At 38.3% G+C, this 27139-nt stretch overlaps 1 long non-coding RNA gene across 1 annotated transcript; it reads left to right on the top strand.

Moving 5' to 3' along the window:
* Nucleotides 1-15730: 15730 nt before the first annotated feature.
* LOC138826752 (uncharacterized) lies at nt 15731-26213 on the top strand. Its single transcript, XR_011371834.1, has 3 exons — nt 15731-15853; nt 22298-22392; nt 25929-26213. It is a non-coding gene; the product is annotated as an uncharacterized lncRNA (long non-coding RNA).
* Nucleotides 26214-27139: the final 926 nt, after the last annotated feature.

Here is a 27139-nt window from a genome sequence, read left to right as displayed (position 1 = left end):
CTTGAACTCATTTATTCTTTTACCTAGTTATGTTCTCCTTTGAATCTTTTAGGCCTATTGTTTTACAATCTGGCTGTTAATTGTTCTTAGCTGATTTATCTTTTCTTACTGGGGTTGAGACTTCCATTATCTCAGGTTTACTTTCTTCTTCTCTTACCTATTTACCTACTTCTTATCACCTTAGGCTTCGCCTTAATTATTTCTTTTTTACCTTATCTATTTTTCATTTTACTTTTAAATTTTTTATCATCTTTTCACTTTCTTATCTTTATTCTCCCGTGTTTAAGAAAGAAGAGAGGCCCTGCTCCTCTCCCCCTGTCCCTGGGGATTCCCTTCCTTCACAGGCTGGACTGGCCAGTCTCGGCACTCCTGTGTCCACGTGGGCACCTCGGAAGGGAGCGGGGATTTCATGGGAGTCCAGGCTTCCCTGGAGGAGGGAATACAAACCTCACGTCACGCTTTCTTGCCAATTTTTCACACCGAAACTGTTCTCTCTTATGGTAATGATTTTCAAATTGACTGTGGATTAATTCATATGGGACATTTTTAGTCCTCTCTCCCTGATCTAGTGATGGAAGGGGCTCAACAGGACACGTACCTTAAAATCGCCGAAATGTGACCTCAGGGGCTGATCCTTACATTTTTGTGATATTTGTCCATTTAAATTTCCCGCTGAGTCTATATGAGAGAAATGGAAAGTCCTATTCCAAGGAAAGATTTTAGTATTTTCATGTGGCAACTGAAAAAAAAGTATAGAATTAAATATTAAGATCCCAAAGTCAATGTTCCTGTCTTTCACTTTTGAATTTTACCTTTCTTCCAGTTTGGGGAGTATGAATATTAGGATAGCAGATGCCACAGGTGCGTCTTTCATTATGTGTCTGGGATTCTGCTTTGTCTAGAACTGTGCTAGTTATATGGCCAGATAAACTATGAGAGCAGATTACTGCCAATTAATTTTAGGTCTCTTAGTTTCAGCATGAGCCTGTGATATTACGTATATTGTTTCTTTCCATTAAAATGGAAACTGTTGTAATGTCTTCGCTTAAAAAATATTGCCATATTGTTGAAGCCATTATCTAAGGCGTTAGCTTGGGGAAAAAATCCTTTTTCTTTCTTTGTTTCTTGCGCTCTCTCTCTCTCTCTCTCTCTCTCTCTCTCTCTCTCTCTCTCTCTTTCTCTGTGTGTATGTGTGTCTCTCTCTCTGTCTCTCTCTCTGTCTCTCTCTGCTGTTTTACTATATAGCTTAAGCTGGCCTCAAATTTGCAGCCCTCTTTTCGCAGTCTCCCAAGTGTTTTAATTACAGTCATAAGCTACCAGAGCCCTCTGGAAATGTACATCTTTTACTCAGCTTAGCAGATCTTCTGTTTATATAGATAGTGCATGTAGACTGGCTAGTAGAAGTTAATGCAATAAACTGTACAGTTTATTTTTTTTGGGGGGGGGTCTGGTCATGGGGCCTAAACTCTGGGCCTGGGCCTGGACACTGTCCCTCAGCACTTCAGCTCAAGGCTAGCGCTCTAACACTTGAGCCACAGTTCCATTTCTGGCTTTTTTCTTTTTTGCTTATGTGGTGCTGAGGAATCGAACCCAGGGCCTCATGCATGCAAGGCAAGCACTCTACACTGAGCCACTTTCTCAGCCCTTACAGTTTATTTTCTTCAGTTTCATTTTCATTTTTTTAAAAAAATAACTTTTGAGCCTGGAGCCAGTGGTTCACACCTGTCATCCTAGCTACTCAGAAGGCTGAGATTTGAGGATCACAGCTCAAAGCCAGCCAGAGCAGAAAATTTTGAGAGACTCTTGTTTCCAGAAGTGGTGCTGTGGCTCAAGTCATAGAATGTTATCCTTGAGCACAGAGAAGCTCAGGGACAGTGCCCAGGCCCTGAGTTGAAGCCCCAGAATTGGCAAACAAAAACCAAACAAACAAAAAACAACTTTTCAGAATACTTTAAACATTTCACATGCATTTATATCTGCAACTGTAAAATATAGTCCAACTCTTATATGAAGTGGAATTTTAAATCCCACTCTTGGCTCCTCGTTCTTTGTTTGAGATACTATACAGAATTGTAATAGTCAAACACACTGATCCTTCTTGGTTGCTTTTGATAAATATTTCTCATCCCTTCATTAGATTTTCAGGAATTTATTTTAATATGTTGTCCTCTTTGTCCTTTGACTTCTCAACATTCAAAACAATTCCAAACAATTATTTCTGCATCAGTAACACCATTCCCCATGTCAACTGGCTTGTCATTTACAGACTAATGTATATGACATTTCAGAGATACTTGCAGACAAGTTTTTGAGACCATGGAATTAAAGCTTTCAAATTGCATGTTTTCTTTGGGGAGAGGGGTAGATTGATTCACGAATATACAAGGATGTTATCCTTTTGCTTTATCATGACCTGCATTCAGGATACAAAAATATTATTATTTTCTTTTAATGACATGTAAAATACCTTGCTATTCCAACATGAAGAATATAATTTCATTAGCTACTTGTTTTCTAAGAATATTCCTCAGGCTTAACATCCTCCCTTTAGCTGATTAAATGAAATTTTAAAAAATGGGCTGTATTACAAAACAACAGCAGCAGAAGTGTTTGCAGGTGCAATGCTGCTTAATGCTATCGGCTGCTCTAATTGCCCAACCTTTGAAAAACTTCACACTTTCTGCATTTGGACCTTTCGCTGCATGGGTAATCCTAAACTGCCAAGAATGTGTTTTGAACATTCCTGAGTTATCAGTAGTAGGTAGACAAATGAAGCCTTTTATGGATTATATTTCAGTTTTTAGCTTCCTTTCCTGATGGAATACTTTTATTACCCCTGTTGGTGTTTGTTTTGCTTTGTTTTACAGGTTTTCAACTCTCTAGCTTATGATTTTTTTTTCCTGCTGTGTGTGGTGGTGAACTAAGGTAAAATATTTAGCATACATATCTGAATCAAAGCTGCATTTTGTACTAATTGTAGCGGGATCCATAAATGAGGCTAATTTGACTAGTCGGTCCTAAATGTCCTATATGAATTCCTAGTCTTTTCTACAGATTCGTTTTTCTCCTGTACTCAGTGTTTCCCTTAATAGTGACAAAGTGTCACTGCACAGCCCATCTTGGTCAGCTCTTGCTGTGCAAATATTACTGCCTTATCAGAAAATAGCTTTCAATTCTATCCCTTTCTCTTTCAATCCACAAACATTTCAAGACTTCCATTCTCACCTGTGAACTATTACTTATCATGTTGGTACCTCCCATACCTGTCTCCTGAGTTTCCTTCTTCTACTATGTCTCCATCAGAAGTTCTGTGTAGTGTAGAAGCAGATTATACAGACCCAACAATACCTTCATCATTCTCTGACCCTTCCAGAAGAAAATGTCAACGTGGTTAGGATCAGAACTTGCCTTTATTTATCCTTTCCAGGGTTTCCATCCTTCCACAGCTCCTGTGTACTCTGTATCTTCTCATTCCCAACTTTCTGTCATGATGCACATGGTCTTCCTAGGGAGATTGAAATGTGTTAGTTATAGAAATTGTAAACAAAACAAAACAAAACAAAACACACCAGGTTGATTTGATTCTATTAAAATACTTCCCTGTGTGGATTGTCACGCAGAAATCCTTTTATGCAACTACTATATGCTAAAAATGAAAAAGTCAGCGTAAAACGTGCTTCATGGAGGGGCAGGTGTCAGTGGGAACGGAAGGGAGGGGAAGGGTAAATGAAATGAGTATGGTTGGAGAATTTTATGTACAGGTATGAAAATAAGACAATGAACCTGTAAAATTACTTTACGAAGGCAGGCTAGGGGAAGGAGAGAGAGATGTCTTTGTTTGAGCTACAGGTTTTGCATGTAAGGAAATGTCATAGTAGCAGTCTTCTTTGCTCAACAAATACATACCAACGAAGAGTCTCTGAAATTGTTGCTATTGAATTAAATTCTCTTTCATTGAACAAATATATGTTTTAGTTCCCATATTTTTGTATTATAAAAGTAATGAGGGCTGGGAAGGCAGCTCAGTGGTAGAGAGCTTGCCTTGCATGCATGAAGCCCTGGGTTCGATTCCTCGGCACCACATAAGCAGAAAAAAAAAAACCCGGAAGTGGCGCTGTGGCTCAACTGGTAGAGTGCTAGCCTTGAGCTGAAGAGCTGAGGGACAGTGCCCAGGCCCAGAGTTCAGGCCCCACAACTGGACCCCCCTCCCCCACAAAAGTAATGAGTTTCCTCCCTAAATTGTATTCATGCATGAAAGTCACTAATTATCTCCAAGTGTATTTGTTAGTGCATAATGCCATTGTTATACTTTGCTCTTTCTATGTGACTCATTGTAATTCTCAAGAATAAAACAAGCAATGTCTCACCCTCCAACCTCCATAACAAACTTCACCCAGTCAATGTGTACCTTTTTGGTATCATATGCTCATCTCATGCAAACACCTATTTGGGGAGGAATATAATTATTTTAGGTTATGTTTCTCTCTCTGTGTGTGAGTCCTGCCTTCTCCCAATGCAATGATTTTTCTTATTCCTTTCCTTTCTCTATCGTCTTGTATAATGCCTGGCATCAGAAGAGGGAACAATTCAGTAAACCCTGGGCTTTGCTCCTGATAAAACTGAAAATACAGCATATATTGCAATATCTTTTTAATCTTCAAATTATCCTCAACTTGAGATTACTGTGTTATAGTATTTCTTTCATATTTAAATAGCCTTTCTTTGCTAACATTCCTTAAATCATGTAACAACAATTATTTAGAAGTGCAGAATCCATGTTGAATAATTCATTGTGCCCTATTCACCTCTCGAAAACTAATTACCTGATTTCCATGACCTTTGTATGTGTTTCTATTTGATTTCATAGTCGATTCAACAAATGCTTAGTGAGTGGCCACTGTGTGGAAGGTAATGTGGTTATTTAATTAATGTTAATTTTTAGTGTACATTAATTATATCTCCCACCAGAGTGGAGTGGGAATGACACTTAAAGTCCTCCTGAGATACTATGCACAGGTTCAATCCAACACGCATTTACTAAGCACTACAATCTGGCAGTGCATATGCAAGGGATGGAGATGAAATAGTTGAGTGAATCTCCATCTTTGCCCTTGAGAAAATTAGTGTTCTACAGAGCTTGCTCTCCCATTCCCCTAGGTACTTTTAAGCATTCAATTATAAAAAGCACACATGCCTTGTTGTTTATGTCACACAATTTTAATGTGAAGGGCAGTATAAAAGTTTGAAATTATGCAAAACCATTTACAATTTACTTGAAAATTGGGAATATAAGTGAAATCCATTTAACATTTGCTGTGTGTCAACTGCTCTGTTGAACTGTTTGTTATATTATCACATTTAAGTCATACCATAGCTGTCAGGTAATCATTATTGCTGCCTTCATTTGTTTGGCAAGGAAAACGTCCATTTCAGGATATTTAGTAATGTGTCCTCTGCCTTAAGGAAGTATTTGTAAGAATAACAGAAGCTGCACAGCTATTTTCAGTGCACTGATCAACCTCCAGTGAAATACCTGTATCAATTATTGGCTCTATGATCATTCTAGATCAGAAATAACCACACAAATTTGGTGACAAATTATAAAACTTTTGTGTCCTCTCTTCTACTCTCCTTCTTTAGGACAGTGTGTACAACTCAAACAACCCAATATACATTTTGTCCTCAAGTTGGCTTTCCTCACCTTCAGAAGATCTTTACTAGCTATACAACAGACAAGGGCCTCATATCTAAAATATACTTAGAACTCAGAAAATTAAATCCTCTAAAAACAAATCCTCAAAGAAACAACTCCATTAATAAGTGGGCTAAAGACTTAAAGAGAAACTTCTTTGAAGAGGAAATAAGACTGGCCAATAGACACATGAAGAAATGTCATAAAAGAAATGCAAATCAAAACAACATTGAGATTCCGCCTCACCCCAGTTAGAATGGCTGTAATCAAGAAATCGAATAACAACAGGTGCTGGAGGGGATATGGCATTGTTGGTGGGAGTGTAATCTTGGTTGACCTCACTGGAAAGCAGCAGGAAGTTTCCTCAAAAGACTCCGCATAGAGCTCCCCTATGACCCAGCAATCCCACTTTTGCGTATTTACCCAAATGATCACAAACAAGACCATACTCAAGCTACCAGCACAACTATGTTTATCACAGCATTATTCACCGTAGCTAAGATATGGAACCAACCCAGATCACCTTCAAAGTAGATACCTTTGCTAGTGTTTACCATTATCTGATGATCTGTAGTTATTTCTTTTTTTGTGTGTGAAGTAATGTTTCCTTTTCCCATTCTAAGTAAAGAGTATTCATTTGATATTTGTATGAAGAACAAAAAATACTTTCTGGCCAGAAGACTCCAATAATTCTTAACATCAAAAAGCACTAATATTTCTTATTTTATTTTAACAATGAACAATCAAAGGAAAAATGATTGCTTGAGCATGCATAGGAATCATAATAAAGGGAAGTATATATTTCTCTGTAGCCAAATTGGCCCAGAAAGCGCTCTGAGTAGATAAAACTGACCCTTGGTTCTACCAATATGAGCCCAACATCTTTGATTAATAAGAATACATGAGTCTTTGTGAGGACAAATCACTGCCAATGAAATGAGCTCTAGATTATTATCTAACTTTTCAATGCCAATGAAGATTTTTTTCCAGTTGTCCTAACAGGTCTGAAATGTGTGTAAATCAGAGAATAGAAGCTCTTGTTGGCCACACATAGCACATATATATTTAGTGGAAGACATCGTAGATAGTCTTAGATAGTCATGTTGTGGAAAGCCCCATTCTCATCCTCATTTTAAGTGACCATGATATGGTTGCAGGAGATTGCTGAAGAAAACAGGAGGAGAATCAAAGAGGAAACATGAACAAACCAGTACTGGAGTTGAGTCCAAGAATGCTTTGAATAACAGTCATTTGATGATAACCTGATGACTGAATGAGCAGAACAGATCACTGGTGACTGCAAGAGGAAGTAGAACACAATCTGGTTCAAACAAAGAAAACCAAGTCTGTGTTTCCATAAGCTCACACTTCCATTTAACAGCAGACATAACAGTTACTAAGAGACAACCCCAACACTACATAGGCTGGAATAGAAACTTCATTGCCTACTTGCCTTATTTCCCAAAACAAAGATTAATTGTATATGGACAATTTGGGCACTGGTGCCTCATACCTGTAATCCTAGCCACTCTGAAGGCTGAGATTTGTCAGCCTGGCAGAAAAGACTATGAGGTTCTTATTTCCAATTAACCACCCAAAAGACAGGTAATGCACTAGCCTTGAGCAAAATGCTAAGGAACAGCACCCAGGCCCTGAATTCAAGGCCCAGTATTGGTATACACACATGTACACACACACACATTAAAAATAAAATACAGATATATAAACATTAAGGATATTGTCAGAGTGCTTCTCTGAAAATTAAATCCCAGATGTGGCAGGTTTTTGAGCACTTTGGAATAGAGCCATTAGCATTCTACTTGCAATCTTTAAACAGCACCTGTATTAAGACACCTGAGATCTTACAACACCTGAGGATATACACAGTAATCCTAGAATGAAATTAACAAGGGATGTGATTTGAGAAGAGTTGTTTTTTAAAAAGTAAACACTCTTCTCTTTTGTCCACACAAAAGCTTATTAATAGCTGTGAGGAACCATATTTTCACATGAATTATTTAGTTGGTGTCTAAAATTCATATATTGTCCATTATCCTAAGTTGCACATCACTGACTTAAAATTAGAATGTGACATTTTAAATAACATCCCCAAAATGTTACAGTAAGCAAACTAATATGTCTTTATTAGTCCTTGAGAATCAGTTCCAAAAGCCCTTAGATTCTGATGAAAATTATGCAAATTCCCGAATACTGTCATCTTTATAGTTTATGCTAATTTGACATTAATGTTAGCTGCCTATCACACTAACAATAATCCATCTGAACTAGAAGGCTGGAATACCAATTACTGATATGAGTGGTGCTCAGGCTTGAAGTAGGTTCTTTGGTACCAGTAGACATATGTCAGCACACTAGAAATTGCAAAGATGCATCAAGTCTTTCAAGTAACCAGGCATCTTTGTGCAATGGAGCAGGCTATGGCTGACATATTAAATCTTACAAAGAAGCCACTTCATATGGAGAACAAAAGAGCTGAAACAGAAAAAAAAATGATGGAAAGTTATTCTCATCTATTTAGAGTCATTATTAATCATGGTCAAGAAGAACCTCTGTTTTAGAAACCTTTATTTCCCAATGAATTCATTGCTTTTTATTTAGTTTTCTGTTGAAGAAGGCAAAATATCTATTAAAACTTTTTTTTTCAAATTATTTTTTTTCTCCGCCTCCTTTATTCTGGCTGCAGAATTGGAATTACAGTATTTGTATCACAATGAAAGTGGCAAGGCTTTTAAAGAGGAAAATGACTCTTGCCATTTAACACATGCTATTACTTTGGTTTCAAAGAAAGAGTTCATTCAAACCTATGGATTTTTGTTCATAGATTTTCTTATAATGATGGTATAATTTATGTTGAACTAAATTTGAATAATCGGCAACTCCTTGGACCAGTCCCTAACTTCATTTCTGCCCTATATTATGTAAAATAGCAAAGCAATAATTACAAGATTATTTTCCAGATGCCAAATTTCTTTATAATTATTTTGATGATTATTTAATTATATTTAAGTGACTGTTAAAGATAATACTTATTTCACATATTTGCACATTATTTCATAACCTTGCTAAGATTTTATGCATGCAAATGCATGTGTAGTTTTTTTGTTAGTCTTCTTTTTATTGCTAACATGATAAACAGAGGGGTTACAACAAAAGAAGAAAAAACCTCCAAATAAATAAAACTATAGATGTAAATGGGAATATCACAACAGAACATAAAACAAGATTCAGAACATTAGAAATGAATATTTTGCAAACCATTATGCTAACAAATTGGAGTATCTGGAAGAAATGGCAGAATTCCTAGAGAATATTGGTATACCCAAACCAAATCAAGAAGATTTAATCCAAGTAGATCCATGACAAGTAAGGAAATAAAACTGGCAATAAAAACCTCCCATCCAAGAAAAGCTGAGGACCCGATGGGTTTACAGCTGAATTTTATAAGGCCTTCAATGGAGGATTCACTCCAAAGTTCCTCAAACTCTTTAATGAAATTGAAAGGGAAAGATCATGAAGCCAGCATAACATTCATCCCCAAACCAGACAGTGACTCACCAGAGAAAGAGAACTTTATTATTCTTAAAATATTATAAGTGTCTTAAGTTATAAGACAAGATTGAATTTCTTTTGTAGCCTCCACAGGACTTCAGATTAGAAAAGTTCAAGTATTCTACATGAAAATTGTGACATAATTATAAGTGGGCAATTATGATAATGTGCATCCTATCTATTTCCCCAAAGTACTATAATTCATGATGATTAGACTTGTGATATTGCAAACGTATATCACATGTGTATATAACAATTGTATTCAAGGGACAGATTGGAATAGGAATAGAATACAATGATACCAAATAATAGATACTTCAGGGAACTGGAGTGAATGAAAAATTGATCTTGTTGTAGGTATAGGTTAAAAAGAACTTATAGCTGGATTGCCAGTGGCTCAGGACTGCAATCCTAGTTACTCAGGAGACTGAGATCTGAAGATCATGGTTCAAAGGCAGCCTGGGCAAAAAAGTCCATGAGATTCTTATGTCCAATAAACCACAAGAAAACCGGAAGTGGCAATGTGGCTCAGGTGGTAGAGCACTAGCCTTGAGCTGAAGAGCTGAGGGACAGTGACTAGGCCCAGAGTTCAAGCCCCATGACTGATCAAAACAGAACATAAAAGAACCTACAAAGCTGTTCTTATTACTAAGGTTCCAACACTATTCATCCTGATAAGGATTGTTTATGTGATATAGGATTATTATTATTTTGTTCTTCCATATTAATTTTTGTATTGCTTTTTCTACTTCATTGAAGGATGTTATTGTGATTTTAATGAGTACTTCATTGCATTTGTAAATTGCTTTGGGCAGTATTTCCATTTTCACAATGTTAATTCTTCTAATCCAGGACCATGAAAATCTTTCCATTTCCCTAAATAGCCTTCAATTTCTTTTTTCAGATTTTTAAAGTAGTCATAAAATTGGTCCTTCACATCTTTGGTTAATTCCTACGGTTTTGTTGTTATTGTTGTTGTTTTTGTTGTTGCTGTTTTGAGGCTATTACAAATGGGGTTGCTTTACTGATTTCAATGTCATTCTTCTAATTTTTTGATATGTATTTTCTTGTAAAGATACTGTACAGAGGGGTTACAGTTACATGAGCAAGGTAATGAGTACATTTCCTATCGAGCATTGTTACCCCCTCCTTTGTTTTTCCCTACTATCCCTTCCCTCCCCACCTCCCCAACTCCTCCAAACAAAGTTGTAAAGTTCATCCTCCTCACCTTCCCAACTCCCCCTCCCCCCCAAAATTATAAAGTTCATTTCCAATATAGTATCTTGTACATCTTGTTGTTACATGGGTCATCTTGTATCCTTATTTCAGCATTTTGTTATTTCCCTTCCTCTTCCAAAATTACAAAAATGTATATACAAGATGCAGAGCACTGGAATCAAATTCAGTGATAACAGGGGTTATACCATGGGGGAAGAACATACAAAAGAACCAAAAAAATCACATAGTATGTTCATTAGGGTTCATTTCGCTTAACATCATCTTATATGGTCATATGTACATAGCTTTTGACCTCTTCTGCTTGTCCTTGACATATACTAGTTATTGTAGATAAGGGAAACCATTGGATCCATGTTTCTTTGGGTCTGGCTTACTTCACTTAATATAATTTTTTTCCAAGTCTTTCTGTTTCCTAAAAAATGGGAAGGTGTCATTCTTTCTGATGGAGGCATAGAATTCCATTATATAATATATATACCACATATATGTACATATATATATATACATATATATATATATATATATATATATATATATATATATATATATATATATATATATACCACTTAAATCCTCCAAAAACAAATCCTCAAAGCAACAACTAACCCATTAATAAATGGGCTAAAGACTTAAGGAGAGACTTCTCTGAAGAGGAAATAAGAATGGCCAATACACACATGAAGAAATATTCAATTTCTTTGGCTATAAAAGAAATGCAAATCAAAACAACATTGAGATTTGACCTCACCCCAGTTAGAATGGCTATAATCAAGAACTCTAATAACAACAGGTGCTGGAGGAGATGTGGACAGAAGGGAAACTTAGTGCAGTGTTGGTGGGAGTGTAAACTTGGTCAACTGCTTTAGAAAGCAATATGGAGGTTCCTCAAAAGACTACACTAGAGCTCCCCCATGAAACAGCAATCCTACTTTTGGGCATTTACCCAAATGTTCACAAAAAAGACCATACTAAAGCTACCAGCACAACTATGTTTATGGCAGCATTATTCACCATAGCTAAGATATGGAACCAACCCAGATGCCCCTCATTAGATGAATGGATCATTCTTCTAATTGTTGACATGTAGACAAGCTACTGCTTTTGGTGGGTTGATTTTGTATCCTGCTACATTGCCAACACATAGGATTAGCTATAGTAACTTGGGGGAGGAATCTTTAGGGTTCTTTAAATACAGGATCGTGTCATCTTCAAAAAGGGATAGTTTCATTTCTTAGTTATTTATTTGGACTCCCTTTATTTTTTCTCTTGACCAATTGCTCTTGCTAGGCTTTCCAGTACTATATTGAAGATTAGTGGGCATTCTTGTCTCTTGCAGAGTTTAGAGGAAATGGTTTTAAATTTTAACAATTAAATATAATGTTGGTTGTAGGTTTGTCATATATGACCTTTATTATATTGAAGGATGTTCTATGTATTCCTAGCTTCTCTACAGCTTTTAGCATAATGAGGTGATAGGCTTGTCAAAAAGCTTTTTCTGCATGTAGTGAGATGATCATGCAGTTCTTTTCCTGGCTTCTGTTGATGTGTTTGTATTGGATCCCTGGGATGAATTATACCTGATCATAGTATATGATTATTTTCATTAGTTGTTGAATTTAGTTAGCCAGAATTTTATTGAGAAGTTTTGCAATATTGGAAAGATCCCCCAAGATGGTTAAGAGGCTCTCTGGACACATAGTTCTGCCATTGTCTCTGGCTTTCTTTCCATTAATAGATTTATGGATGCAGAAGGATTGCACAGAAATGAATGTCCATGCTGCTTCTATTTAGTAGCATATTATTATTCAGAGTCTCAGAGAGCATACCTATACCTATGCCAAGAAAACAAGTGTTTATATATTTACATTTGCCTCATTGCTCAAAGAATTCTTTTGACTGATGCATTGTGGCACAGTAATGGACATCATGATATTTTCTTCCTGAATGTTATAGCATACATGTTACAGCATATAGCTTAGGAAATTTACACATACCAAACAATATTATTTTCTCAGCTGCGTAATTGATACTAATTCCCATCTATATTAGCTATACTCTACTTAGATTTTAATTTTAAAGCATATATTTTAGCATCATTTCATTGTGGATTTTAATATGGAAACATGTCTTTATCCAATTTTCTCTGTAAGAGGAAAACGTGCTTCTGATGGATGGCTCTGTTAGTGCTTCTTCACAGGGCAATTTGTCAGGGTATTGAGGTTTTTTGATTGAACCCAGTGATGATAGGAATTTCAGGAAGGAATGTCAGAAAATGGTCTATAGCCATTTGGTGAAGCCTAGGGCTTCACCAAAGCCAGGCTGCACTGCTGACATTCAATTGTCCTATAGTTTTCAAGATGGCAGAGAACTGAATTGCTTCAATGAATTATAAATCAATGTGGATCTCTTAGAATGATGAGACATTAGAAGATCAGGGCAATTTTTCCTTAATTATTCTGACAACAAGGATCTCTAACATATCTAATTTTCTTTCTTTTGGAAGTATAATTTATGTCTTTTCATAGTTATATATACTATTTCACAAAATTTTAATGCTAGTAGGAAGGAGAGTGATAGAAATCTTTAAGAATAACACACCAGCCATTATTTCCAGGGTTATATTGCCAATTATTGAAGCAGCAAAAACATTATTGCTATTCCTGAAGATAGTCTTAGATATACAATAAAATCTCATGGATTTTTCAATTATAAGATTGATTCTAAATGACAATGCAAGAAAGATTGTCTTTCCAAGAGATGAGATCATTTCCAGTCATACTGGGCACAGTGAAAATGAATGGAAGTATTATTCATTAGAACAATGTAGGAGAAAACAAAGCAAAGATACTTTTATTGAAAAACACAGAAATTTTGATGGATGGGAAATTCTGGGTACCAGTCATCTTTGCTTTACCTGTACAAATGTAAATTTCTTGGAAAGGCTCAGCATGAGCCCAACATATACATATTTTCCTGGGTCCTTCAACTTCCTGAAAAAGATGTATGGATCAATCTTCTCTATGGCCCTATTTAAATTATGTCCTTCCTGGGAATGAGAGAAACTATTGGCAGGTGCTCATAGAGGTTTTGGTTGTCCCAAATGTGTCCTCCTAAGATCGCATTTGTTCTTTCTCCTTCTTCCATGCAGACCATGGACAGGGCTTGCTCCTTCACTGTCTGTGTGAGTTGGGTGGTCACTATGCCCATTCCAGCATGGTAGACTTGACTCTTCTCACCATTGTCATCCTTAACTAGTCTGATTGGGGTCACAGGTTGCTCCTCTAAACACAGAGTACATTTCCCCGGATGTGTATATCAGATTATATTTTTATTGCCCATACCATTGCCAGCATGAATATTTGTGAGTTTTATAAAGGTATCTCCACCTCTGTAAAACATGGAGATGATCACTGTCTTTAATCTTAATAGGAGACCTGGTTAGTAATTCATAATGTATTTTATTATGCAACATAGTTTAGGTAAGTATTTATACCTTGTTGAGTTCCAGGAAAAAATACACATATTATGTGTCTTTATTTCTTAAAGAGCAAAACTTGGGACATGAAATAAAAACAATATGGAAAAATGCAATACATTTTATACTTACGATTTGGGGACTTACATATGCTATTGTGTTAAAAAGTAATGCGCACAAGTGAAGGAAAGAAAGCTAATTAGATTTAATTAAACTTGGAGGTGTTGATGAGTTGGGAAGAAGTCATGCATGAAAACACAGTTAAGAATCCTCCCTATTTAGTGGGCAGCATGTTGTTTGACGTGATTATTTTCGTAAGAATTTACTGTCTTGTTGTTATGCATGTTTTGGTGGCACTGCCCTGGTGAGCCCTTCTGGACTGTGGTAGTCAGAATCGGATGGCAAATGCCTGAACTCTACTCTTCAGTATTATGCTGGTGAATATGTTACATTCCTTGGCAGGGACTTTGAAAATGTGATTAATGTCACAGCCAGAATGTCTTTAACTGAATCACACAAACATTTCAGAGGCAGGTAATTTAGTGTGGCTAGTTACCTATCCAACATGGAAGGTTTCTTTGTGATGAGACTCGCTACTGTTGACTTGAGGATGGAAAGGACCAAATGCCAGTAAATGTGAACAGCCTCTAGTACCATAGCCTGGAGCTGCCAGGAGGGCGCGTCCATACCACAGCTACAGGACTCTTGCTGTGACTCTTCTGGGGAATTCTGAGTGAGATTCTGATCTTAGTCATGCACGACACTGGAACAGAACCATCGGAGCCAGTCTGTTCTCCTAAGCTGCAGAATTGTGGGATGTTAAATGATTTTTTTGAACCATAAAATAGGTGTTGATCTATTATATGAGAATAAAGTCTACCACTTGGCATGGTTCAGAGCTGGCAGCTCAAGACCCAGCCTTCTCCAGCATTAATCTTATGCCTAGATGATAAAGCATGTGATAAGGCCTCCGTAGGTTTTTTCCACATCCCATCTTCAGGTCGTTCAGGCCACAAGTTGGCAACCCCTTGTCCTATTTAAGACAACCTTGAAGGGCCATCTTAGAGTCGGGCTTTACTAGGAGACTGAAGTATTGCACTGCACCAGAGACCAACTGTGACTTCTACCCAAACTTTTCCTTTTCTAGAGTTGTTTGGGGAAGCACTCCCACAGAAAGACAGCCAAGAAAACCCATTTCCAGGAACAGATTAAAATACCAATATAAAGGAGCATGCATGAATACACAGGGAGAGATGAAAATTACAAATTTCAACTCTTGGTGTCAAATCTACGAGGAAAGAGAGAGAGAATGGTGTTTCCACAGAGGACATATTTCTGGGAGCCAAAGTCACCGCATCACCTGGCGGTTGCCCCCAAGGCCTCCTGGCTGTCCCAGCCTGAGCTTTGGCTGCTCAGCAGGTGGTCCACAGAGGACTGTAAACCATGTGCTTGCCAGGAAGGGGATGCCTCTCCATTTCCTTCCTACGCTCTTTTTTTTGAGCAGGAAATGGTGATAAATGTAACAGAGACATAATTCATACCTGAAGGACAGTGGTAGCATCCTGCCAGCTGGACTGCTCTCACAGAGTCCAGTAGTGCAGAATAATGCCTTCCCCTCCTACCAAATCCATAGTGTTCCCAGGCTTCTGTTGTTAGAAACTTCGTTACAAAGCTGTTGGAATTTTTGGAATAATTGTTGTACTCAGTATTCTATTTATGTAGGTCAAAGTGACTCAAAGTGCATCATGTTTAATTTCTGTGATAGCAAAAGATCTGAAAACCAACCATAGGACCTTACAAGCCAGTTTACACTTGACCAGAATGATTTACACATCCGAATCAGGCATGTGAAAGAAATGAAGCTTCTACTGAAAATGGTAACGTAGGGTCACACTTAGCTCTCCTTGTTAGAACATTGCTTCTTTTTTTATTTTTTTTCAGTTTCTTTTTTTTATTGTGAAAATACTGTACAGAGGGGTTACAATTACACGGGCAAGATAATGAGTACATTTCTTACCAAGCATTGCTGCCTCCTCCTTTGTCCTTTGTTTCCTCTTCCCATCCCTTCCCATCCCCCCCCCAAAGTTGTAAAGTTCGTTTTTCATCGTAATGACTTGTACATCTCATTGTTGCAATGTATCCCTATTTAAACGATTTGTTTTTTTCCCTTCCCCTCCACAAACTATACCAACATTAATACAGTGAAAGCAGGGGTTATACCGCGGGGGAGGGACATACAAAGCAACAAAGAAATCATCTTATCACATTGCTTCTTGTTGTTGTAGAAATCTGAGGATATGCAGTCACTCTTCACGAATCTCAAGGGTACTGGGCCCAGGACTCTGAATAGCAAAATCATGGAGGTGCAGCACCTTTCTAAGCAGTGGCCATTGCATTTACATTCTTTGACACACATCTCCCGTATGCCTTAAATTACCATCAATTACCAATGATGCTACTTAGAATATCACTGTTATGTAATGATTGGTCAAATGTATGGCTCAGGGAGTAGGGACAAGGAAGAAAATCTGTGATCAATAATAGACTATTTTTTCAAGTACTTCAAAGTGTGGTTGGTCTGTAAATGTGGCTCTATTAGTTCTGTTATCCATGTCCAAAGGTTTTATTGAAATTGCTAGAGCAGATAACCACAGAGGAAAAGCCTACATTGGAATATTTATGCTTCAAGTGTACTTATGTCACTGGAATATGTGGAGAATAATTGGCTCATGGCCTTTTGGAGAAGATCAAGTGCAGTATCTGATCTTATAATTTTCAATATGGAGAATTAATAGAAATTTCTGGGTTTGGCAATTAATCACAAAGAGTTCCAGAGGCTGAAATTTGCCAGGATGATACTTGCCAGGAGGGTTTTAGACAATTCCAAAACACACTGTAAACCGTAGGGTTGCTATATTTTTATTTTGCTGTATTTTTTCTTTATGTGACACATCATTTATGGTATATATGACCTTATTTCTTTTGTTCTTTAGTCATAGTGTGTGTGTGAGAGAGAAAGAGAGAGAGAGAGAGGGAGAAAGAGAGAGAGAGAAAGAGAGAGAAAGAAAGAGAATTTATTATCAATGATATTCAGGGCATTCTAAATGGAAAGCAGCATTTTGTAATATGCTTGTCTTAATTGTCAAGAATGGCTCCCTTCTACTGGGAACCCTGTATGTGTTGGAATTTACACACACACTCCTTCACACTTTCCAAACAACATCATGATCAGTGAATCCTTGAAGTCACCCTCTCTTGGCTGACGTCTGAGGCAAGTGTTGGAACCAATTGTGGGCTTCATGTAACTAGCACATCACTTGGATGATTTTAAATGCAGGCCCAAGGCGTTTGGGCATTCTTGCTGTTAACTTTTACTTTTTTGTTCATGTTGCTTATAATTAGAGAAGTATATTTTTCTTCTTTAGAGCATATTTTTTGAATTGTTTTGAAGTAGTTGTATGAGGGGGTTACCATGTAGCATGTCGGTTTAAGAGGACAGTGCATCCCCTGACTCCCAGCTGTTTGGATAGTTGCTTTAGCATGACCAGTGTTATGGGGCATGTCAAAACGGGATTGGACAATGCGGTCCATACTTCATCCTCAGAGAATTCCAATGATGCCTTTGAAACGCGAGCTGTGCACAGGTGGGCTCTGTGTTTCAGTGAGCGAAAGCCGTGGCTGCGGCATAACTATTTATTCCATTGTGGTCTGAAATGGTAGCAGCTCACGCGGTAGGGCCTGAGCCTCTAAGTCCAGTCACTTACAATAAAATTAACATTTATGGAAGTTATTGATGAAAACTGCATTTCATCCAAAATAAAATATGGAAAAATGATTGAGACAGTTCTATTTGTGGATAAATATCCACATACAGCTTCAATAAACACTTTTTAAAAATAAGAATGACCTCTAACATTGGGAAATATTGATGGAGAGTTGCATTCCCCTGCAAATAGTATAGCATGTACTTGATAAATAAGTGATATTTTCAGTGACTAACGCCTTGCCTTTACATCGGGTTCAAGCAACTTTTATTTCTGAGATATCCCTCCTTCCCCTCCCACAGCTCTTCACATTTCACCCACTCTTTAATCTCACTCTTTTGGCACCCTGAAACTTGAGGTTCTTTTTCATTGTGTTTTTCCATTGCTAAAAGTGTACATTTGCAGTTAAGTCCTTTGCACCAATACTTCATTTACATATTATCCCTGGTAACTACATTCAAGCATAAAATATCACCTAAAGATCTGCGTTAATATTTCGGACTGCTCCAAACCATCAGGAAATTAGGCTTTAGATTGACCCTAAATGGCATGTAATAACAAACTCCATTTATACATTGAGTATGAGGATAAGGTCTTAATAGCAATGCTTAGTGAGACAATAATTATAAAGCGTGTGATCTGTGTTAGTTAGAATCTTTGCAATTTGCTTATGTAAAATGGAGGTTAAGTCATTAACCTTGGTGTATGCCTCAGGACTGTAGATGGACTTGCTTAGTTGTGAAGAGAATTAAAAGATGAATGTTATTTGAAAGTGTATAATTCCCTGTGTATGGTATTAATAATTTGAAATAATTAACCATTTCCTAAATGAACTGACTGTCATTGAAAGAGCAAAATATTGGGTTGGAAGTGTGGCTCAAGTAGAAAGTGCCTGCCTAGTAAGTGTAAAGTTTTCAGTTCAACCTTTAGTCTGCCCATAGATACACACACACACACACACACACACACACACACACACACACACACACACACACACACACACACACACACACACACACACACACACACACAAAGAAACCAAGGGAGAAATTTATCTCTCACAAGATATTGTAACTTCAGTAACTTCATTTATTCTTTATTATCTCCTCTTTATAAAGTTAAAGGATTTCCTTTTCCATTCTCCAGTCTCATTCATTTTCCCAGTATATTTTGTCTCTAGCTTGTGAATCAGTTTTAAGTTCCTTCTTGTATTTCCAGCCTGGCAGAAAGACAGAAGAAACATCATACTAAACCAGAATATTCTGTATCTGTAAAGTTTACTGCTACTAATCAACTCAAACATGTTCATAATTTCTAGAGTCCTTTTTCAGATGTCGTCTTCCTCCTGTTTGGATAATTTTATACCCTGCAGTAGCAGTCTATCCCTTGGCTGTACTCATCAACCCTTAATGGGTCAGTGTACTTCACTTAGACCAAGTGAGGACTGCCATGGTAGGACGCGGAACAATCCCGAGGCTGGGTTCTTGGGAAGCCCTTAGCCCGGTACTTTGTGGAGGCCACGGGACTCCAGGGGAGGAACAGAAGTGCATCGCTCATTGCATGCTCACAAGAGGGATTTTTGGGACCTCAGCCAGCCATTCTTCCTCTGACTTTCTCTTTTTTTCACTTTTACAAACTTTTATTAATCAGGCAAGGTAGTTAGCTTTATTATGACATTCTTATCAGGGTATGGAATGGACTGAAGTGTCTTCACTCCTCGTCCCCCTCCCCGTCCTCCCTGCCCATGCTCCTGGTCCACTTCGTCCCAAATAGCCATCCTCCAATAGCTCTCCTCCCCTCCTATTTCAAGGTTTTTAATGATCCATATTCCACACGGGACAGACAACAGGCTGTACTTGCCTCGTTCGGTTTGACTGGTTCTCTCCATCCTCACACGAGTGTAGCAATCCATTCTTCAAAGCTGGGTGGTGTTCCCTGCGCGTATGCGCAGGTGTTTGCTTTATCCGTGGATCCCCTGGTAGGCATTTATCATTCCAATGATGTGGGATGGGAAGAGTATCTAGAATAAGGTATATGTGCACAGCTAAAAGTGGGACACAAGAAGACGATGTTGTGTTGGACCCTCCTTCACCCATACCAACTCCTCACGGTTCCGGGGGAGTCTGGGTGTGTGCGTGGGTCTGGGCCTGAGGCGAGGCAGGAGGCACGGCGGTGGGGGTTTGGGGGGTTTGTGGCAGGGTCTGTTCACCTTGTCACAGCCACGAAGTGGAGCGAGGTAAAGAGAGGCAGGCAGCACCGGGGGGCAGCCCTCCCCAACCCACCTGGCCTCCACTGGCTCTCCAGTCTGGAGGCCCACACCCTCCAAAACACTCTCCCCTTGAGTCATCATAAAAGGATTCGTTCCCCGGTGTGGCGCAGACAGAGCCTCATGGCTCGGTCCTGCTCTCAGTCCCCAGCGCTAAGCCCCTGGCGCTGAAGAATGATTTGCAACTCATGAGCCATTGAGCGAGCTTTAGATCCAACCCATGATGGTGGTGATCTATGGAAGAAGACACCGACTATAAGGTGTTTTTCCTTCTTTTGAAGCAGCTCATAGTTGTCATTTAAAGTAAGACATGCTATAATATACTGTGTTACTACTGGAAAAGTAAGTTTATGGTTTGAATGAAAATTTATAATCACTGATATATTTTAGGGCTGAGGTACAGTACCAGGTTTTAGCAGAGAAATCAAACCTGCAGGTTTGCTTGAAGCCAGGCAGCAGATCACATGATTGCAAGGATCTACCACTGATAATTACACTAAAGTATTGTTAATATAGGAGAAAGGAATATTTGTAAACATTCTAGAAATGGCTGAAGAACAGATAAGTAGATTGGATATGATACCTTTGAGAGGACAAGTATTGAATACTTTTCAGGAGTTTCTCCTGGGGGTCCTCATGTTGCATAAAGATAGATAAATACCATCGTGGGAAGGTTTCAAATAATAAACAAAGCTGGGCCTTTGGGGTATGAATGGTCTCTAACACACATACATCTTAAAGTGAATATAATATTTAGAAAAAAAATCTATGAGCTAATGTGCTTCTTAGCCCAAAATAAAATCAATAGAATTCAATCCTACAACTTGTCATATTTGTGCTGTGATTCTCTTGCATGTAAAACACCACCTATCTCAAATCCATCTCAAAACCTAAATAAAAGTTTCTCCTCCACACAATGGTGGACCTGCCACCTTTTATGAAGTCAGAGTTGCATGATAGCATTATGTAGGATACCTTTGTACTCGAAGTGGATGTAGGGAGACATGGAAGAAAATCCAAAGACTATCTTCTTTATCTCCTTCCATTGTATTAAAAAGAACCCAAAAAACCAGTCCTGCCATTATTTGGAAAATTCACTTCATTACCTTCCACCACCAGTGCCAAGTGGAGTTGTTCTATTATCTGAATTTCTACCATTTCTCCAGTTCCACGTTGGTCTTTCTTCTCGCATCAGTCTGTAAAGCCTATCATGTTTCAGAGCAAAATTGGGAGTTATCTAAAGAAAACCCAGAGCACTCCTCTCCATGGAGCCCCTATCTCTGTGTTGGAAAGAAAAGCACCCTGAGAGGAAAGGCAGGGTCTGTGCTTCAGAGTTAAGGATGTGAGGCTGGGATAGGCTAATTCAAAGTGGCAGGAGAGCCTACCCACACTGAGAAGTTAAATGCTCTGGAATTTTATTTCTTTTTCTTGATTTGTTTAAGAACAGTAAATTTAGCTGGGCACTGGTGGCTCATGCCTATAATTCTAGCTACTCAAGAGGCAGAAACCTATATTATAGTGGTTCAAAGGCAGATCGGGCAGAAAAGTCTGCAAGATGCCATCTCCCATTCATCAGTACCTTGCAGGGAGGGCTGGGCGAGGAGGCACAAGGGGCAGAGTTCAGGCACCAGTTCTGGTTAAAGGGGATCGTGAGTCCAGGTGCATTTGTCGTGGTTTGATTTGGCACGCGTGGGTTTTAGCTTTAGAAAGGAGAACAGAGGAATTAATGAAGGAAATGGCAGTGGTCCAAGGCCACCCCCCCCCAGGTCCTACTGGGATGGAGCCCAGGGGCCACCTGTACCCTCGAAAAGAAAAAGGACTCAACCAGGGGGTGGCAGTGTGAGAAATCCATGAAATTCACAGACACACAAAGGAGCAGGATGTAGGGCTGCCGTACCCCGCAGCATTCCTGAACAGACTTCAGAGAAGGAAGATAACTGAAAGTAATAAAGGCCAGAATGAGATGTTTACATTTAAAATTTTGTGTTGAGGATGGAATCTTACATTCACCATCACCTTTGTGCTGGGCTCTAGAGACCCCGGCACGGTAGGAGAGTATCTGTGTCCAAACGCAGAATGTGAAGACTTGGGACTGCCTTGGGCCTTGGTAATTTGTACTTAAAAGAAAATGCATGTATACTTTAATATTGAAGTACCTAACTCTCTCTCTCTCTCTCTCTCTCTCTCTCTCTCTCTCTCTCTCTCTCTCTGTGTGTGTGTGTGTGTGTGTGTGTGTGTGTGTGTGTGTGTGTGTGTGTGTGTGTGACAACTGTTCATTCATCTCTTTTTAGATAATGAAGAGACTTGACACTAAAAACAGAGTGGAATATTATGGGACCTCCCTGGTCATCTCTGCTAACCAAAATAAATCCACTCAATGTTCATGGTAAGCCAGACTCTATTGTGTTTTTCTACACACTCATAGAATACAATGGCATTTTTTAACTCTTCTTTTTGGAGACAATTTTCTCTGTTGCACTCTTGGACTGCTGATCCTTGTGCTTCGGAAACGGTTTGGGCTGTGCCATCTTACCTGGTAGAAGGACATGGGAGAGCCAGTGCCATGGTTATTTCTCCTTCCATACCCGTAGAAACAGAGGAAGAGGTAGTTTAAATAGTTGGTCTCAATGTGCACAGCTGGTTCCCAGTGGGTCTGGGATTCAAATTCAGATAGTCGATCTGCAGAGCACAGAAGCTCAGCCATGCTTGCCGGCCTTTGCTGCAGGCTGCTGACAATCAGTGAGGGTCAGCTATGTTCTTGACATGCAATGGTGCAGGCTGCTGACAATCAGTGAGGGTCAGCTATGTTCTTGACATGCAATGGTGCCTTTAAATCTGGATATCACTTACTGTTTTAAAGCACAACTATGGGCCAGAAGCATTGCATGTGAATTTCAAATTTAAAAACAAACAAAAACAAACAATCTAGTTGCTCATAGATAACCTATCTGCTTAAATATGAAGAGAAATGCCAGTGACGAAGGTGAACTCAATTCTTTCTCAGAATCTGGGGTGTTTATCACGTAAAGACTTGTGTACCTAACATCTTACTCATCATTTAATTTCAAGGACTTTCATACTGTACTTTTATTTTTCTAATTTTGACTCATCTTTAATGACTATAATTATTGAGTATGTCTTTTTAACTGGGGAAAATAACATAAATTCTCAGCAACAAGAATATTTTAATGTGTGGTGAATCCTTAAAATGGTTCAATTGACCTCATCATTTTTTAATTAGAAATTGGACTCTAAACCTAAACACAGAATGGTTTTATAAATATGAGCTATTAATTACATAAGTGTATAGAAATAGAAGCAGAATATAGTAACAACCTAAATACCAAGCGATGTGAAGAGAGTTGAGTAAACGCTAATATTTCCTCTTGGTGAAATGTCATACATTCACTGAAATATTTCCTAAAGGAAAGTAATAAAATGTAACATCTGAAATAAAAAATAGCAGAATGGAGAATATGAAGACATTTTCAGAAAAAAAAGCCTTCCATAAGTGCTATAACTCGATTCTTCCTGAATATTCTCAGTGATGTGTTGGGCCATTGATTTCCTTTTCTTTGGGCATTTATAGGGAATCTTCCAGAGAGAAGAAGATAACTGACTAGCACCAGAGACTTGATGGAAGGCCAGCCACCCTCAGTTGAGTTCCAAAGGAACAGAAAGAATTGGGGTTTGCCAAGTGCACTGGTTACACACAAGTTTAATTTTCTGGACATCTAGCTTTGAACACGCATTGCTTTGTCCTGTTCGGTGTAAACAATTTGTCCTGGGTAGTCTGTACATAGAGTGTCCATAGTCGGATTTACCTGGGACCAAATCCTGATTGATTATTCCCTACCTAATCCAGACTAATCTACTAAAATACCCAAGTTCCTAGTTTCCTTATCCAGAAACTTCAGTTAGTCCTGGAGCCCGACTCATGACACCATCAATAGGATAAAGGAGGCGGAATATTCTCCTCAGTGTTCAGTACCTGGTAATGTCGCTTTCTCAGGGTCTCTAGGTGAGAGCTAGGCCTTTAGTCTACCTACTCACCAGGTAGGAGAAAGATCATGCTTGCACCATCTCCAGAACTCAAAAGAGCTGAGACGAGGAGGCTGAACCTCCAAAGGAAGAAGTCAGGATGCAAAGGGCTGCATCACTGTTTGGAGCAATCACCTGACAGGTAAATTACAAATGACACAAGTCCCAACCTGAGTTACGCCTTGTGGTTGTAAGGGAAAATACCATGGAGAGGCTGCTGTGGACATTGCAAATAAGTCTTGGATAAGTCTTTAGAAGGATTGTGTCAGTGGACCCAGTCATCGTTTAAGTAGAAATCTGACTCTAAACATAAACACAGAACTAGTTTTATTTAAAAAGAGCTATGAATTGCATAAATTTGTAACAATAAAAACAAAAATTTGGAAACTAGCTGAATACTAAGCAAATGAAAGAGTTGAGTAATTGTGGTATTATATCTTTGTGGAAAATCATACATTCACTAGACTATTTCTTAATAGTAAGCAAGATGCAAGTAAAGAATAAGCCAGAAGGGAATATGGAATAGAAAGTGCAGATTTGCATATAAAGAGAAAACACAAACTTTTCCTAAGTCTGCGGTATTCTGTTACAGCAATAAAAAACTGTGAAGTAAATATACTTCCTTTTTAGACATATTTGAGGTTCTTCCATTAGGTTATTTTAGTTTTGATTTCCTTATTATAAAATATATTAAAAGCTGGGTGCCGGTGACTCACGGCTGTCATCCTAGGTACTCAGGAGGCTGAGATCTGAGAATCACGGTTCAAAGCCAGCAGGGCAAGAAAGTCTGTGAGACTCTTATTTCCAGTTAACCACCAGAAAACTGGACATGGGGCTGTGGCTCAAGTGGTAGAGCACTAGCCTTGAGCTGAGGGACAGCGCCCAAGCCCAGATTCAGGCTCCATGACATATATACATATATATATATATATATATATATATATATATATATATATATATATATATATAAAGTGGGGTCCAATAAAGAATTTTTTTAATTCTGAGGCCATTTTGCCTACCATAAAATCTTGAATTTATTTATTAATATCTTAATTCCCTAAACCATATCTGTATAGATACATATAAGTATGTATTTCCTATTGAATAACGGAGATAGGTATTTTTGAAACTAAGTTACAGCAACAGTAACATTAAAAATTCAGTATTACTAAGCAATTAAATCTGTCTTTGCTGTGAAATCTAAGGAAACCTTTAAGTTACAGTGATATCTTGTGTATAGACTGATTTTTCTTAGCCTACTTATTAGTGACATTGTGGTAAAGGGTTGCTTATTGTGTGTTAAAGCAAATAAAATCAACAATGTTCAGGAGAAGTGAACTTTAGTTCTGATGGCCCCCAAGTGTCACGAGGAACCATTACTACCCCTGCTCAATTAGGAGAAAGGTTTCCAATAACTGTTTGACATTTTTGAAGGCTGTATGTGCCACATCTTTCCAAAGCAATAGGAATTATTAATCCTCCATGAGATCATCATTTCTCATGATGATCTCATGGAGGATTAATAATTCTTTGATTATTATAACTTCTTCCCCATCCTTCCAGCTGAAAAACAAGCATATGTATATTTCTTTTCCCATAGGATGAGAATATTAATAAGAGAATATTAAAAACTCAACGAACAATAAATCCTAGGCTTCTGTGAGTATTTCTATGGAAGAGGTGCCAAAAATGTGCAGCGGTCTAGTGGTCTTTAGATTTTAATATTTCTTTTCAATTTTGAATCTATATTCCTGATGGATTTGGATCTTTTTTTTCTACCATTTCCCAATTTTGGAGCAACAGTGGAAGGTGTTGGTCAATAGTCTCAAAGCTAGACTTTCGCTGACTTTTGAATTTGAGTCTGCATTTTTTTCTTTGCAGAGAGAAGCTCGTCTCCATGAGAAAAGGAGAAAGTAAAAGGAATGGTTGATTGAACATTCATCCATTCCCTGCTTTGCCATGAGCATAAATGGACTCTACTTCAGTCTATGCACCTACTCATTTTCTACTTTACAGCAGCTTTGTACTAAGAAAATGTCTGAGGAACTTCTATCTCCTGGGAAGAAAAGTATGTTCTATGTCAGAGTTGCGATTGTTAAAAGACTGTAATATTTTCAAAAGGGAGGATTCGAGGTCAAATCAAAAGGCTAAGTCCTTTTACTTCCCAGCGTCTATTGTTTGCGTTTTCTTCTCTCTATTATAATCATGTCTATTTGCTAAAAGGTTATGCAAAATAAATTGGGCTTCTCGAGCATTGACAGCTCAGCCACAGAGAAATTCTTTCCTCTATTTTTTTGCACTTTATATGTGAACACCTGCTACACTTTTAATGAGCTTTAAATTATACTTTACACCCATGTAACAAGAATGGATATTGCTCTTTAGTTATAATCAAAGAAAATATCACTATGACTTGTTGCTAAGAGCAACAGCTTGTCAAAAAAAAAGAAGCAACGAAGGGACACTTCCTCTAGTAACAATAGAGAAAGATGGGGCCAGTTTGATAGATGGAAAGCATGATGTACACTGCATTGGGAGTTATCAGTCATTTACATTTTCTTGTCTTCTGTGATTTGGGATACATTTTCATTGCTCTGTGGCTAAGCCTCAATATATTCTCTGGTGCTTTCACTCTTGTAGCTCCTCTCAGGCCAGAGAAGCAAAGTGAAGATTTTTCCATGATGCTCTCATTGTCTCTGACATGTTGAAATGGACAGACTTTTTGCAGGATCTGCAGAGATATTTCCATTTACCAGGTTCCAGTTATTGTTTGATTTCCTTTTCAAGGAGTTTTGGAAGCAAAACAAGCATTCAACATGGACCACAGCAATGGGCCCCTTAAAAAGTCGGTTCAGCACTCACAGCCACTCCAAAGAGTTTCTTCTCAGACCTGGAATGGTTCAACGCCACCCGTTGCGCAGTAAGAAGGGTGCACGGAAGAGAGGAGCTACCACTAAGCCAAGAACTGAGGAGAGGTGCAGGGAGGTGGAGACCAGGCTATGTGTGCCTCATGGCGGCGCTGGGCTCTGGACAGGCAGGCAGCAGGACACAATGCTTGTGGTACACGTTACCCGTAACCAAAGGCCACAAGG

The sequence above is a fragment of the Dipodomys merriami genome, unplaced genomic scaffold, assembly GCF_024711535.1.
Source record: "Dipodomys merriami isolate MVZ:Mamm:240054 unplaced genomic scaffold, mDipMer1.0.p SCAF_15, whole genome shotgun sequence".
NCBI classification, from domain to species: domain Eukaryota; kingdom Metazoa; phylum Chordata; class Mammalia; order Rodentia; family Heteromyidae; genus Dipodomys; species Dipodomys merriami.
This window is presented reverse-complemented; position numbering and strand designations above follow the sequence as displayed.